The following is a 17,283-nucleotide window of genomic DNA, read 5'->3' on the forward strand; positions in this document are numbered from 1 at the left end:
TGCTTTTGGACCGACTAATCTGATAGAGAATAGTTGGCCTCATACAAACTAATGTCGTATCCAGATGTCGACACCATTCCGCCGTCAACGCGAATGAGCACAATTTGACTGGGAAGAATGAAATGATATAGTCGAGTCCAAGGCGCATCTATATATACCAGATGAAACAATCATATGAAATGCACCATATTGGAATTGCTGACGGTATTGTTTACAAACAGATACTGGCGGCTAGTGATCCCTGATTTTTTAAATTAATCGTTCATCCACTAATCGAATACTTTTCAGCAGTTTGTTATTCGATATGATTCATCGCTCCAAATAATCGATTAATCGATTAATCGTCACACTGAGAGAAGTAATTAGTTAGACTAATATTTCTCATTTGTTAGAAAGCCATCTGGAATCAAAAAAGTGTTCATTCCGCCTGAGAATGAATTATTATCTTTTACGCTCCCCTAAACTCGTAAACGAAGCTCATTTCTCATTGACGGCATTGAGTTTCTTTTAGGAGTTTAGGAGAGCGTCAAAGATAATGATTGATTTTCAGGATAAAACTGCAGCGGCCGTACGGTTTTTTTGCTCTGGGTTGGGATCGATTAATCGACGTAAATTATTCGCATCGATTATTGGTTGTGCAGTATTCGATCGATTAATAATCGATTTCTGTAGGAAGTATTCGATTAATCGATTAATCGAACGATTATCGGGGATCACTACTGGCGGCTCTCTACAAACTGCTACGACACTTATCCGAACGATGTCTACTATGTTCGGCTTGCACGAATTTATGTGAAAAAGAAGGGATGAATTCGTAGAATTCCATTCTCATCTAGTTTATCCACTACTATCGCATGTGAAAATGCAAAAATGGCGTATCCTAGCAATAACAAAACAAACAACTCCCGCTCCACTAACCGTAATCCCCTTCTCAATGAAGTGATGATGTTGTTTCACCTGTTATACATTTATATAATCGCCTTGAGTCGAGTCGGTAGAGGGAGATAGCGACTAAACGCCCGACTGGTTAATTCCCCCAGCACCATTATTCCACATTGCGATGCGGCGTTTCAAACGCATTACGAAAGTCTCATTCATGTTTGCTAGCTGTTGTGAGACTGAGGTTGCCAAGAGTGACGCCAAAATTTATCTGGTGTTTATTTGATTCTCTTGGACAGAATGAAACGCACGGTGGATAGATGCGTTTGCGCCGTCGTATTGTTGTATGCGAATTCTTCTTCTTCTTCTTTTCCTTTGTTTACGGAGACTTTAAATCTTAAGGCGCGTCCACATTATGCCGAATGATGCCGATCGGCCTGTACCAGGCGGCATATTCGGTTCGTTATGAAATGTGGACGCCCCATCGGGTGCACGAAGCCGAAGTCCCATCGGATGCACGAAGCCGTCACGAACACACGAAGCACTATGTCGTCAACGCTAATTTACTTCGTTTTGTTTTGGCTCGACTTTCTCGAACCGGACCCACTTGTTTCGGGTTGGGTTCGGTTTGATTCGAGTCGGTTTTCGGCACGTCGGCAAGCCCGGGCGGTACGTCCACATTTAGCCGGCTTTACCGGGCGGCCAAGACCGATTAGCGTAATGTGGACGCGTCTTTACGATTCATTCGTCTCCGGTATTCTATTTGTTCCTATTCTTATTATTTCGAGTGTAAAATGTATTTATATTTTCTTGTAAAGTTCAGTTTCTTTTAAAAATTCTATTAAATTATTTTCCTGTATTTCATCGTTACTTAAAATATCTCTTAAGTTCTGACCTATATTATTTTTAATTCTAGCGTCCTTTGTATGTTGGCAATCCAGTAGTAAGTGACTTACAGAAATGTGGGTCTCATTGCATGAGCATTGAGGTTTTTCTTTCCTTTGACGTATATAAGTATGAGGTACTTTGGTGTGGCCTATTCGAAGACGGGTGAGAAGCCGTCTTTCCTTACTGTTATTTCTGTCATGCCATGGAAGAGTGGTGTTTTTAATTTCTTGAAGAAAAGTTGTTCTACTGTTTCTCCAGGCTATGTCCCAACTTTGGCGGATCTGATGTTTTACCCAAAGTTTCGCATCAGAGCGTGGAATGGAAATATTAGGGGGTTATTGGGTACTACCCCTGCCGGCTAATTTGTCAGCGGCAATGTTTCCGGGAATTCCGGTATGCCCAGGAACCCAACAGAAGGTGATATTTTCGTTGGAAGCTGCTTCCTCTATTTGAGTAATCCATGGGTGAAGGTTTGTACCTTTTTGAAGAGCCTGGAGACAGCTTGCGGAATCAGAAAATATAACAGTAGGAAGAGAATCATGTGTGCACTCTTGGGTAGCGATTAGAAGCGAAAAAGCTTCTGCGCTAAAAATTGTGCATTGGGGAGGAAGCGAGAAGCTACCAGTATATCGGTTTTCGAAAATACCGCAACCGACACCATCAGTGCTTACTGAACCATCAGTGTAAACTTGGTGTTCAATCTGGAATTTTGTTTTTACGAGATGATTGAAACAGGCTTTAACTTTAGATTGGAGATCTCCTGCACGAACTTCCTGAGTAAATCAAGGTTAACATTCGGTGGTTTTACATTCCAATTCCTTTCCATAACCGTCGAATGTACACATATATCGGGAAGATCTCGATTCGTGTGTTCTTTGAATCGGTTCTTTGCCCGAGATATCAATGGGACATCATGGTCGCGGTCAGGGATTGAAGGGTAACGAATAGCTCTATCGGTTATAATCTACGTAACGAGACGATCGAATGGCAGCTGCCCACTTTCTGCCGTAACTTCCTATGTCCGGAAGCTAGGTTGCCAGAAATAGCCTTCAATAAATTTAATCTGTTTCGAGCTTCATTTTTGATCGCCTGAGCAAGTGGCATGAAACTAAGTTTCTTGTCAAATGTTACTCCGAGTATTTTAAGAGTTTTGACTGAGAGGATTTGGGTTTCGAAGATTTTGGGGTTGGATAGTTTGAAGTGAGCTTTGGGATTACATATATGAAGAACTTTGGATTTTTCCGGGGATATTTCGAAACCAACATTTTGGGCCCAGTCTAGAACGGAATCAATTGCTCTCTGAAGTCTTTTCCTTGTTGCTGATGCAGCGACGCTAACTGAAACTAGCACAATGTCATCTGCATAAACAAGGATTTTTACGTTATCTGGAATTTTTGCAAAAAGAGATTGCATAATAATAATGAAGAGGGTTGGTGATACAACCGAGCCCTGGGGAATTCCACTTTCCTGGATTTTTAGAGAAGATTTTGTATTGTTGACTATGGTTCTAAAGGTTCTATTTTCTAGGAAGCTTTTAATATAAAAACCTAGTCTTCCACGGATCCCCCAGTCGAAGAGACTCTTCAAAACTGGGTACCTCCATGCTCGATCAAATGCCTTACTTAGATCAAGTGATGCCACATCTGCGTGGTGATCTTGCTCTATAACGTCATGTACAAAAGCCTCTAATTCTTCGAGGTGATCTTCTGTGCATTTTCCTGCGCGAAAAGCGAACTGTCTTGGATCTAGAAGCTTATTAGACTCTAGAAAGGTCTTTACGCGTCGATTCACTATCCTTTCTAGAACTTTTCCGACACAACTCAAAAGAGTTATAGGTCGGAAATTGTCTAGAAGATGTTGGTTTTTGTCTGGTTTCGGAAGTGAAACTATCAAACCTTCTTTCCAGCAATTGGGAATATTCCCGCTGGACCATACCTCATTATAAGGTTTCAATAATACTTTTTTTCCAAGGTAGGTCAGGTTTCTCAACATAGGATAGCTAATCTCGTCTGGTCCTGCAGAGCCTTTGTTAGCTCTACTAAGTGCCCACTCAAGATCAGTGATGGAAAAGTCCCTGTTGTAATCAAACTCATAATCGGAGTTGAAGTCAACGAGTTCATTTTCACATTCGGCTTTTCTGGTTTGGAAAGACTTTTGTAGTTATGGTTAGATGAGGCTTTGGCAAAATGTTCCCCAAAAGCTTCTGCTATTGTTTTATGGTCAATAGTATATTGACCGTCAATAAGGAGATATTGGTTTTTTTTCTCTTTTTGCCCTTTAGCCTTCCAATTTTATTCCACAATTCTTCTGATGACGTTTGAGGGTCGATATCTTCAACAAATTTGGCCCAATTGTCCTGTTTGGCTTTAAATATGGCAGACCTAGCTTCGCTACGAGCCTTCTGAAATTCCTTCAACAGAATGGGCTTGAGCGGACTATTTGAGTTGGTGTTCCTCAATTTTCGTAACGCCTTTCTTCTGCTTCTAATAGCAGTTCCAACCTCGGTGGTCCACCAAGGGACGCAATTTTTCCCAGGATTTCCACTGGTTCTCGGAATGTGTAGCAAGTTTCAAGGATGGTCTGAGAAAAGTCTTCTGCAGTCAAATCCTGTCTGACTAAGAGGCGGTTTTCTGTATCCAACTGATAGCTAGTCCAATCTGCATGTTCAAATTTCCATCTCGGTCTAGTGGGAACTTCCGGAGAAGGTTTGCCAAGGGAAATAATAATGGGGAAGTGATCACTATTACGGTTGTCTTAATAGACATTCCATAATAGCTTCGAAACAAGTTGACTAGAAGCGATAGTCAGATCAATGGCGGTTGTAAGACCATTAGAAGAGTGTAATCTGGTATGTTGACCATTATTCAAAATTTGAAGGGAGTGATCTGAAGTGAAATCTTCAATTATCGCTCCTCTTCTATCAAGGTGTGTGCTACCCCATGCATGAGAGTGCGCATTCAAATCACTCACAATCATAAAGGGAGGGCGAAGTTGATTCACTAGATGATCCAATTGATTACCTAGTGTATCCAAATCAGCATGATGTGGGATGTATAAGCTAACAATTGTAACTGCAATTGGGAATTTAACTAAAATTCCTATGCAGTGTTAAATTTTAAAAGTATTTCGCTCTAGTTCCTCCTTTTGATCGGAACAATTTGAGGAGCACTAATTGGGCCAATCCAAACGTAGACCTAGCGCGTTTACATAATGCTTGACATTTGGCGATAGTTCATTTGTTTATCGCAAGAAAAATATAATCTTTTTTATTGTGATAGAGGCGTAGAAATATTTTTAATCAATTGATGCACACATTTTTGCAATCTATTTGAAAATGGTCGAGTTATAAGCATTCCAAATCTTTCATTATTTCCTACATGTTCTGTGTTTATATTTTCATTTTCCCCATCTTCCTGTGAGATGTAGTCTTACGTCAAAAAGGCGCAGTTAAAGCGAAAAATGTCATAGGCGCAACCCTTCCCCGCTGCCAGTCATACAAATCTTGTTTGTTCTGTATCCAGGACACGTGCATTGACGAAAAGATGCGCGAGTGGCGATGATATGCTCATACCGACAGGGTAGTTGATCGAAAAGTCAACGAATCACTCACGTCGCGATGTAGCATAATGTTTTCATTCGTGTCGCCACCCACTCACTCTTTCTCTACTCCGTCCGACGTCGTCGTCATTGAGTGTTCGCAGCTTTCAAAGACGTTTATGACGTCGGTTCGCTCGAGTCGAGTCTACGACGAAATACAAAAAAAAAAAGCATAGAGTAGTAAACATTTATCATGAATGAAGCACGGATTGGATCGGTACCGCACCGTAGATTAACGACCATCTATATACGTGATGCCGAGGGTAAAAATAGCTTGCGCTGGTGGTCATTAGTTTTTCCGTTGCAAAATAAGCTGGGAAGAGAGCGGAAAGTGGTGCACAACACTGACACTGAAATAAACACCCGAAGAAGAAAATGATAAAACAGCCGGTTAAGGTGGCTATCTATAAATATACAAAAAGTTTGATCTGGTTGGAGGAATAAAATAACAACATTGTACCTAGAATTGTGTTCACAGTGGATTATGCGTCGGTGTACTCATCAGTATTATGCATCAAGCCCAGCAGTCGTTCAATCTTGTTTCGGACAACAACTAAAAACAGTATCACTTCACTACATTGTTATTAAACTTGTTTCAGATGTTCATCCTTTCTTTCTGCCAACCATTTTTCCTACCGCTTCAATATGCACACAATGCAAGAGCAAACACAATCAAATTGTATTTTTTACCACGGCTGGAAAAGCTTCACAGGGCGGCCTCAATGGCCGCGTCAGCAGCAGCAGCATCCCGGCACATATCATCATCAATTTTCGTTATTTTTCAATCAAGAAAAACGTGATATCGCAAGCGAATCGGGTTTTATGTAAATGAAGAAAATAGAAATCGAAAGAAATGGAGAGCGAGAGCTTCCAGTGTTTTTAATACTATTGGATTTGCAGCACCGTCAGGTCCTCACAGCTTAAGCCCTGTAGTGTCCTTTTTTGGTTTTTGTGAGCATGATGGGCGTGTGACAGTATGCGGCAACGTCGGCAAGGGGAAACGAATGGGGATTGATAGATGAAGTGACTCCGTCATGCCGTCCGTTCCTCGCTTGCTCCACCGATGGTGAGCGGGAAAATTGTGGGAACTGTCGTTTCGCTGGCTGTGAAAAGCATGACGAGGGCGCGGCAGGAACGACACGTCAAACACACGTACACAGTGCAACACTTTTATCGAATCCGTCCTTCCGCCACTGGTTTTGCGTGCACGTTTTTTACGGACCCTCCGAGTTTTGTTGGGTGTTTATCGTGTTTATTGGGTGAAGCGTCGTTTAGAGGGAAGTGGATTCATGATGATCTATATAGTAAAAGTGCTATACGTCTGATAAAGGCCTTTTTCAATTGATTAATTTGACAATAGTTGTCTATCTATTTAGAACTCTATGCGCCTCACGAATGCGACGCCGAACCCAAATTTCGACGGTTTTCAAGCATACATCGGCCGATACTGCTGCAATTTCACGTTCGATATTCGTACGAAGTTCATTAATCGTCGCTGGCTTATTGGCATAGTCCATAGACTTGACGTAGCCCCACAGGAAATAGTCTAATCGCACAACCGAGGCGGCCAATTGACTGGGCCATTTCGTGAGATAACACGCTCACCAAACTTGGGTTTCAATAAAACGATTGTTAAATTCGCTGTGTGGCTTGTGGCGCCGTCCTGTTGAAACCACATATTGTCCAAGTCCATATCATCCCATTCGGGCCAAAAATATTCGGTTATCATTGAGCGGTAGCGATTCCCATTCACTGTAACGTGCCGGTCTTGATCATCACGGGAGAAGTACGGCCCAATGACGTCGCCGGACCATAAACCGCACCATATCGTATTTTTTTCGGGATGCAATGGTAACTCATGGAGTATGTGTGGATTGCTGCCTGACCAATAACGCATATTTTGCATATTTTGACGAACCCATTCAGCCAGAAATGAGCCTCATCGCTGAAAATGATTTTTCGATGAAAATCCGGATCATTTTCAAGTTGTTGCTCAGCCCAGTTCACGAACATACGACGCTTTTGGTGGTTAAGCGGCTTCAGTTGTTGCGTTAAATTGATCTTGTAAGGATGTAGGCCACGATCTTTTCGCAAAAATTCGTCACAACGACGTCACAGAGATGCCCAACCCTTGAGAACGACGTGTGAGAGACTGATTTGGGTCTTCCTCAATTGATGCGCTAGTTGTTGGATCGTATATCTTCCCATTATGAAATGGCAAACCTTACTGAAAAGAAAGAGAGCGGGAAAAAATATGGCGTCGTTTGCTGTCGCTATCGGTCTACTTTTGTAGCGTCTCTATTGAAATACCCGTTAGAACGAAGTTAGCTATTGTTGTGCTATTCCCATTGTGTGGTACACATAGGAGCGCGTGTCTTGATATCTTTACCTGAATAGGGTTGTAGAGAATCATTTAGTTTATTAGTTTTCGTGATTTTTATCACAATTCCAACTGAAAATAATAGTTTTTTTAGTTTAAGATAATTTTCCTTGTGTGGATGTGTGAAAATTAGACATAAGACAGAAGTTTTTGTATAATGGAGAATGGTGGAGGATCTCTAGAGATGGAGATCTCCGATACTGAAACCCATACAAAAAAGACCTGAGAAAAAAACATAAACGCGTCCTTCCTCAGGAAAATACTTCTTCTGGGGACGAATCCGCTCATCCTACCAAGCCCTCTAAATCAAAATACCCTCTAAATATTATGCAAGCCTTCTCAACCCTCCGATACTCCCACTCCCCCTCTCCCATCATCGATTCCGTCTCCCCCTTCTGATGTCCCCGATCCAAGTCAACCCTCGTCCTCGTCTTCCCCCTCTGTTGTCTCCGATCCCGGTGTCAGAGTCTATCCAGAAGATGCACCTGGAACTGGCCCGTGGGTTGTTTTCCTCCGCCCAAAACCAAATGGAATAGTCCTGACCGTGATTAAGATCATGAAAGATCTGGCCAGTTACACTCCTGTAAACTCGCAGGGTTGGACCGAACAAATTGCGAATTATCCCGAAAAAACGCAAACCTAATTGTTGCTGACAGGCATTTCACTCTCGAATATCGCACATTCATTCCTTCCTATAACGTAGAAATTGAGAGGGTGGTTAGCTGAAACGGGTATGACGAGCAAATAAATAACAAAAAAAGGAGGCAAGTTCAAGAAGCTCCTCTCAATGGAAGTAAAATCCCATCCCAGGTTCCACTATTCGTCGAAGCTCTCAATCCATGGTGGGATAGCCAGTGTTCCAAGCTTTATGGAGATAAATCGAATGCATTTGAAGCTTTTCGGAAACATGGAACCCATGACAATTTTGAAGCGTATTGACGTAGGACTACGTCTAACCATTCAATATGGGGGCCCATTTCAATATTTCGGTGTGAAAAAGTGTTCAGTTTTTGAACGCTCATATTTCCTTAATTAATGAATGGATTTTGGTTCCAAATACACACATTGATAGGAAATATCCTCAGCAATTGTTTATATGCTACACATTACGGATTACGGTTCAAATTGATGAAAAATTGGAAGAAAGATTTCCCTACTTTCCCATACATTTTGTCTACACTCCCGCAGCAAACAGCTATTCATTACAAGCAACCACGGGTACGGATGAAACGTATGGAGAAGATGAAGGAGGGAGACAAAAAAGAGATTATAAATAAATATAGGCGGTCGCTACAACGTTAACTATATGGCTATATAAAGTGAGGGATGGTGGGGCTTGGCCACATTCTATCATCGGACGCCAAGCAGGAAAGACGCTATCTTGAAATGGATTTTCAGCAATAGAGATGCTGCATTTGCCGGGGATGTATGCGGTGCGATACCGCAAGAGTGAGAGACAGGAGTTTCAATGGGATGTGGAGCAGGAGAGCCTATCGAAGTGTGTTAAAAGCGGTGGAAGCGTCGCACCGGGTCGCGCTCGATTTGATAGAAAGCTGGAGTTTTTGAACGGTTTTCTTAGCTGTGACATATTTGTATGTTTGTATGTAACATGTTTGTCTATGGTGCTGTACCACAATAATTGAAATTTGACCCCTTTCCTGTTGACCGATTGATCTGAAATTTTGAAAATGCAAATCCAAAATGGCCGCTGCGGTTTCATTTTTTTCTGTAATTTTGTGCATGAAAAGTTTGTCATTCTGGGATCTGTGCTCCATGATATTCGAATAATGGACACCCCTTGGTGCAGTCCTACGTCTCTCCGGTTATGTCCACGACATTACCCACCCGTCTTTTTAGACCTTGAAAATCAATTCAAAAACTTGATCAAAGGGAAAAAACGTGCTTATTTCGTGGGAGGTTTGTCACGAGAAATGCCAATAAAAAATTATGGAAAGTTACTCGAAACATGAGAAATCGCTCTTCATCGAATAAAAGCGAAGAATATTCATATCGATGGATTTTTAATTTTGCACGATAGGTTTGTCCCGATTCCGCTCTCGTGCAAAGAATTGTTCGAGATATACCACAAGATAGGTGCGATCTTGATTACGAGTTTTCGATGGTATAATTCTGCTTTGCTCTCCTTTCATGTAAAATTTTGGCCCCACGATCAAATAAAACTAAGTTCGACTTGCTGAAAAACCACGATCAAATAAAATCTTGCTGAAAAACCAACTTGCTGAAAAAATATCGATCACAAACTATGAACCCTTTTGCTCCTATATTCCGCTTGAGATGTAATCGAATCCCACAACATGCAACAGTAAGGTTACCCTGCTGGAAATTGAAAGCATATTTTCGTGAAATATACGTTTATCTAAATAAATGCAATGTATTGGGTTGGGGAAAAAGAAATGTCGTATATTGTCAATATATGGCAACACTTAAACATATCTTGTGTTGTACTTATCGCATCGGGTCTCACTATACGGCTATTTAAAGACGACAATCTGTGCTACAAGTGTCGTTGTGATTATTCTTTTCAATCTCAAGTTCTAGTGCGTCAAAGATGGAGTCCACCAAGCAAGAAATTCGCCATATTTTACGTTTTTACTACATGCGAGGTAAAACTGCAATGAGGTTGCCTTCTAAATGGCAACAAGTTTGCGCACAAAACGGCGCATATTTGACTTAAATTGGATAATTTTAAGTATGTTAAATGAAGCGTCAAATTTCGATCAGAAATTCGACATTTCTTTTTCCCCAACCCTATGTACCGTTCTGAATCATATTTCGGACACTTTGTTCTAATATCTTGAAATGCTTAATGCACTGATGATATAACTATAAAATTTATATCACAATTGCTTCTTTAGAGTAATCCCTTGGTTTCACTATCATTTCATATGAGAACTACATTTGAATTATAACATAATCGGCAAAAATCTATCAACATTACTCACTATCGTTTGTGTTTGACGTTTGCTTAGCGTGAGCACGTAGAATTTACCGGTTCATAAATATTTAAATTTCTGCCGTTTTTCATCAGTTCTCATCATCGTTAACAGTTTACTGTGATTGCTTGGTAAGTGTTTCGCCGTTAATTATAAAATACAATCAAGTGTAATGTTATTTTCGTCCAAAAAATTACAAAATAAAGCGTCTGAAATTTGAATTCAATCTGTCCGAAATTTGATTTAGTGTCCGAAGTTTGATTCTTATTCGTTTCATTTGAAAAGCATTTTATTCGATGATTTTTTTATGTTTTCAATCAAATAGGTATCAATATGCTTAAATCCATATTGAACTAATTTATTGAAAATATCAATCAAATAATACCCGTGCATAAAGTTTAGATCTGTTTTCTGCATCGTATGCCTTAAGCGTCCGAAATATGATTCAGAACGGTATGTTGTTGCCAGATCGAATTTAGAAAACTCTCTTCGGGCCAAAGGAAGACAGCCCAATGTGCCGGTGAGAGATGTGTTGGCTCGGTTAGACCTTGATTACATGTCCCAAATATATGTCTTCCTGATAGTTATCGATATTCGTGTGTGATTGTACAGGGTTTTCCATTTCGGGCTTCCGAAAGTATACAGCCCTGCGCTGACAACCGTTTGACATAGCTGTCAACCAAAGCGTCATATCGTTAGTTAAATGTCTGCCATTTTACAATATGGATCGTTTCAGCATCGCACAACGTGTTAATTTTGTTAAACTATACTATAAAAATGATGAAAAACCGGCAAATGTTTTTCGAGCATTACGGACGGATTTTGGTCGTCATGGACGGCCTACAGAGCACACAATCGCTAATGTAGTGCGTAAATTCGAACAAACTGCATCCGTAGCGGATATTGTGAAACCTGTGCATCATCGTAATGTGCGTTCGGCCGAAAATATTGCTGCTGTTGCTGCCAGTGTGGAGGATGACCCGAATGTTTCGATTCCACGGCGTGCTTAGCAATTGGGCTTGTCAAACACATCATTGTGGCGAATTTTGCATTTGTACTTGCACCTACATCCATATAAAGTCCAACTGGTACAAAAATTAGAGCGTGGTGACCATGGAATGCGTCGGGCATACGTCGATTGGGTGAATGAACAACAGCAGCAAAATGCTGAATTTTCGCATCAAATTTTCTTCAGCGATGAGGCACATTTCGAGCTCGGTGGCTATGTGAACACCCAAAATTTCCGTATATGGGGCTCAGAAAATCCACACGTGATTGTTGAGAGGCCATTGCATCCGGCAAAAGTCACTGTTTGGTGCGCATTATGGTCTGGTGGAGTCATCGGGCCGTATTTCTTTGAAAATGAGGACGGCGAGACGGTAACTGTGAATGGTTTTGCCACAAATTGAAGATATGGATACGGATGACATGTGGTTTCAGCAGGACGGCGCCACGTGCCACACAACACGACCGAACATGGCCATATTGCGAACGAAATTTGAGGGACGCATAATTTCGCGTTTTGGTGATGCCAATTGGCCGTCCAGATCATGCGATTTGAACCCGCTAGACTTTTTTTTTTGTGGGGTTATGCGAAAGACCGTGTCTATGCCAACTCTCCGCAAACTCTTGAACATTTGAAAGACAACATTCGTGAAGTTATGACCAAGATACCGCCCCATATGTGCCGAAAAGTCATCGAAAATTACCTGTTCCTGATCAAGGTGTGCGAGGAAGCCCTAGGTGGACATTTGAATGATGTTGTATTTCACACATAATGGCATAAACCAAACTTTAATTTGAAATAATAGTTTCATCGAAATTCGAATTCTAAATGTGTTTTATTTCAATTTACTTTCGGAATTTAAAGTTGGAAAACCCTGTGTTTATATTCTTATTTTCTCCTTTTCCTTTTCCTTCGCGAGAAATCGGATCCCAGAATGTGAGTGTTCCTTATATTCCTTCCTTTTTCTTCCTTTTCAAGTTGTGAAACAAGCGATAAAAAAAATAAAAAATAAATGACTGGTGATGTGAGAAGCAAAAAGAACAAACACTCGGAAATCATATCACAGATTTGAATGCGTTACGAGAAGAATTCATCGAATGTCGGTTTGTTTGAGATCAAAGTAGCACTGTAATCGTTTTACCAGGCGATAATGGCCGGCGAATACATTAACACGTTTAGCCCCGATTTTTTCTTGCTCCGCTTTTCATTCAGCGCGCATCAATAGCGTTTTCACAATATCAGTGTCGGTCCCAGTTCCCAAAGATACTTATTGTAATCATAGAAAATAGTCAGCAATAGGACTAGAAAGTAGTCAAATTTTGTAAAACACCCGAAAACAAACCATATACATTTTTATTTTATCATTTTATAACTGTCAGTCCCAGTCAGTCAGCAATTTCCTACCAAAAAGCTCAACGTCGGCCCCTAGGGACTGACGCTGGGCCCAACGTGTTAATGAAATATCACAAGCATATCATTTGCTGCTATGTTTCGATGTACAATAATCGAGTAACTCATTGTTTAATTTTTTTCCAGTGTGATTTCTCCTCATAATCAAAAGCATATCAATATTCCCATTAATGTGGATAAATGAAAATTTGGTGATATAATGATTGAAATGGAAACGAGTCATTCTTTCAAATTATTGGTGCAATTAATAGCACCCGTTTGTGAGTTCAGTTTCCACAGAAAACAGTAATTTAACATACCATGAAATTATTTGAGGTTCTGCACAATTCCACCGAATGAAGAAGTCCTTTGCAATACAAGACATAGCATGTAATGAGTACCCCCCACAACAATGTTCAACTCGTGCATGTAGAGACATGTCATGTGGACACTTCCTCCAGCGTATTATTAGCGGTTTTTACAGGAACAATTAAACACGAACCTCAATTAACGTTTCAGTGTTTTTTCCTTCCATCCGGAAGGAAGAAGGGGAAAACCTTTTCCTGAGCACAATTTCAGCTAAATTGGCGCTGTTTTTGTCAAGCATCGAACAGTTACGCTAGATATCTACTTATTATCGTTTTTGCTCCGCCGAGATGTTGTTTCCAGTTTCAGTATTTCTCTTTTTCCACCGAACCCATTAAAAGGGATCCCAGCGGAAGTCTGCCGTGAAAAACAAAAACCCATCAGCCTCCCCCTCCCCGGCGCATGAGTCCACCGCCTTTCTTTTTGGTGAAAATTCCGCTGCATCATCGCCATCGCTCCGACCTCAGTCAGGTACTGCCGGAACTGTTGTTACCATGAGATCTCCTATCGATAGGCTAATTTAAATTAGTCACAGTTCAGTTGCTCGTTTTCCACAATCCTTACCCCTTTTCCGCTGGGGGAGTCCTCTTGGGCTTTGTGACGTTGGTGGAGGGGATTGTCAACCACCAAGATGGGAAGTCGTGATTGGTGAGACTTACCATCTTATGCCTGCCAGAGTTCAGGTGAGCGATGGGATGTGAGCCATTTAAATGGACCGAAAAGTTTGGAAGTACTACCGCGGAAGAATGGTTGACGTTGATTTGGGAAAACAGGATTTGATGTAGCTGGTTCGTTGCAGGTGTATGTGGTTGGATTTGGATCCTGACAACATTTTGAGCCAACAAAGTTCAAATTGTTGCGTACATTTATCTGAGTCCCAGATTACTTAATAGCATAAAATTTTAACCCTCATATCTGAATTGAAAATTATTCAATGCTCTCATTAGTCCAACCAAATTGCTGGTTAGAAGAAAAATTGTTTTGTTGCCGTCATCCTAGGGGAGAAAAACCAACAAAAGGAACGTGATGTTCGAATAATCCGCAAGATAAAATTAGCAGGAAATACTGAAGCCGTGCCAAATCATAACTCACTGTGGATGAACTGCTGTAATTGATAACTCGGGTACTTACGCTAGGCCGGAATCTGTAAGAAAGAAGAAAAAACAAACTTTCAATTATATTTGAATCGACATCGAAAACACGCCTGTTTGTTTTCCCAGTGAATAATCGTAAATATTCCCACTGTATATGTCAGCCAAACAAATTGTTTTCTAATTTCATAATTGCAAAGCGAAACGGACGGTTAAGGAACTTTTAATGCGGAAACCTGTTTCGTCATGAGGAGTAATGACACTCTTTCGTGCTTCTAGGGATCTCGACTCCATCCAATCGTGGCGTCGATTGTATACCACATTTGAACTGGACCATCATATGATGATGTATGTGTGAGCAAGGGCGAAAGCATGAATGTCAAAATATATAACTTCCCGGACTGATAACTGAACGACGACGATGATGATGGTGATGTTGCACACGCAGCAACAACTCAAAAAGGATAGTTGGAACCTGCCGAGAGCCTGCATCATTTGCATAAGGCTTTCTCGTTCGACTATAAGCTCCCCGGTCCCGGTCCGGTTCGTGTCTGAAGGCAGGAAGCAATGAGAAGGACTTTTCGCAGGCTTGGCTTCGAGTGCTACTACTTCAGCAAGCATCGTTAGGAGAAACCTAAACTAACAAGCAGCCACGGTTCAACCCGTTTTGACATTGTCTCTTCGATGGGTTTTACAGCAGGAAACCGGCACTTGCCAGAAGAATAACGTCCTGTGATTATAGCTAATTGGCTTGCTTTTTCAGCTATGTTCAAGAAACTATTCGTTATCAGAACATTTGAAAAATCGATTTTGTTGTTTTACATTTTTTTGTTGATTCAGAGCTGGTAATGCGAAATTTAAAATAAGATTCTGTGTAAAATTTATATCGACCCAATGAAGAATTTTTTATACATTCATTGAATATCGAACGGGACTGCGAAAAAATTCATTAATGTGTTCCAAATAGGTTCGTCTAAAAATATTGACTTGAAAAAAAAATCCTCCATATTTCTGTAGTTTAGGCATTCAAGAACATACCTTAGAAAGGACTTATTGAAAATCCTATTATTAACCGAGTTGGAGCCACTTTAGTGATGCGGTATCTAACCTGCTACGGCCGTAACAATGAACTTCAAACGCGTTTTTCTCGATACTAGTTTTTTAAAACTGGCGTACACTATATCTCACGTTCTACTGAACGGATTCATGTCGAATTTAGATGGATACAATCTGCAGGAACCTTTAAAAATGATATTTTTTCAAATAGAAAAAAACTTTTAAACCGCCTTTTGTTTTCAAACCGCCACCATTTTGTCAAAAAAGATGTTCTTGACTTGTCCGAGGTTCATGCGATAGCGGCATCGTTACTGATTCAGAATCTGGTCGATTTTTTTTGTTTCAGATAACCAGAAGGGCTGGAATCGCTCACGCCATGGCACAATTTTTTTTTCCAACCCTCTCACTTCATCAGCTCTTAACTATTCTAGTTATGAATATTTTTTCTCCGTTCAGGCCTTGTTTTATTGTTAAATGATAGATGAACAAATAATGATATAATGAATAGTAAGAACATTCTTTGTTTTATTTTTACGGAGCTCGAACAAACGTTCGAAATTCGTGTCTCTACACTAGAATACCCCCTTAACTTCATTCGGTTTTAATCAGCCATTTCATGTGAAACCGACATAGTGGATTTCAGATTATTTTCGTCAGAAGTGGTAATTTTGTGCTTCATCGCAAAACATTAGAGCCGCATTTTTTTATTTTTTGACATAGGTCTATGTCTTTGATTTCTATATAGGGGGGTCACTGTCCTAGCTTCGGCTGGACATATACTAAAATTGGAACGATACAGAGAAGATTAGCATGGCCCCTGCGCAAGGATGACACGCAAAATCGTGAAGCGTTCCACATTTTAAAAAAAAAAAAAAAAAAAAAAACACACACATTGCGGTGTCACCAAGAGCCTGTTTGTGCACTTAAGGCCAAAAGGGAATCCATCAGGAGGAGAGTGATGCCACGGTTCCGCTTGAAACATCGGAGCAGCCGCCACACACACACACACACACACACACACACACACACACACACACACACACATTGGCCGTGGAGTTGCCGGCCTAGAATAGCACTTCGGGTCTTGGTCCCTGTCCCTGTCGTATGAGGCGACTAATCGGGTGACAACGCGAGTAAGGGCGCGGTAAAGCCTATTGGAGATTGCACGGGGGAAATACCGTGTACAGGAGCCACGAAAGGAGTGCCAAGCACATCAGGATTGACGCCAGTAAGATCCTGATTACGACATACTGGTTACGACATAGAAAACGGACACGATACGGAAACGATTTCAACACGACGCTAAAGGCTGACAGTCGTACTATCCTGTTCCCTGAGTAAGGAAGGGTGACACCGTCCTGAAATGGCGTTTGGGCTAATAGTGCGGTTGCCCCCGTCCCGGTAATAACTTGGCAAGTCTTCGGGTACGTTCGATGCTCGTCTAGGCCCAGGCACTAGGTACTAGGCGTCAGATGTCACATTCCTGACTTGCGCTGATCTGGCTCTGAACACGGTCCCCATGAAGGACCGTGTCAACCCCTGCATGGCCTCACTGCTTGCATAGATAACCATGGGATCACTGGTAGCGACTATGTACAACGAGCGGAGATAGCGGCCCGAAGTTGGGACCCAGAAAAATATGAATAGTTGCAATAACACACCAACAAACGATGGAGA

General features: G+C 41.1%; 1 protein-coding gene and 1 non-coding gene across 6 annotated transcripts in view; one reads left to right on the top strand and one right to left on the bottom strand.

Annotated features, from left to right (window-relative positions):
* The window catches only part of LOC129766565 (alpha-mannosidase 2), a 446,086-nt gene that overhangs the window by 173,495 nt on the left and 255,308 nt on the right, over positions 1-17,283 (bottom strand). For all 5 annotated transcript variants that reach the window (XM_055767155.1, XM_055767146.1, XM_055767153.1 and 2 more), the window contains one exon: positions 14,591-14,603. The gene's annotated coding sequence lies outside the window, so the exon portion shown is untranslated. The remainder of the gene's footprint in view (positions 1-14,590; positions 14,604-17,283) is intronic.
* LOC129763860 (U6 spliceosomal RNA) lies at positions 16,362-16,468 on the top strand. Its single transcript, XR_008741046.1, has one exon. It is a non-coding gene; the product is annotated as a U6 spliceosomal RNA (small nuclear RNA).

Source organism: Toxorhynchites rutilus, chromosome 1, assembly GCF_029784135.1.
Source record: "Toxorhynchites rutilus septentrionalis strain SRP chromosome 1, ASM2978413v1, whole genome shotgun sequence".
Classification (NCBI taxonomy): domain Eukaryota; kingdom Metazoa; phylum Arthropoda; class Insecta; order Diptera; family Culicidae; genus Toxorhynchites; species Toxorhynchites rutilus.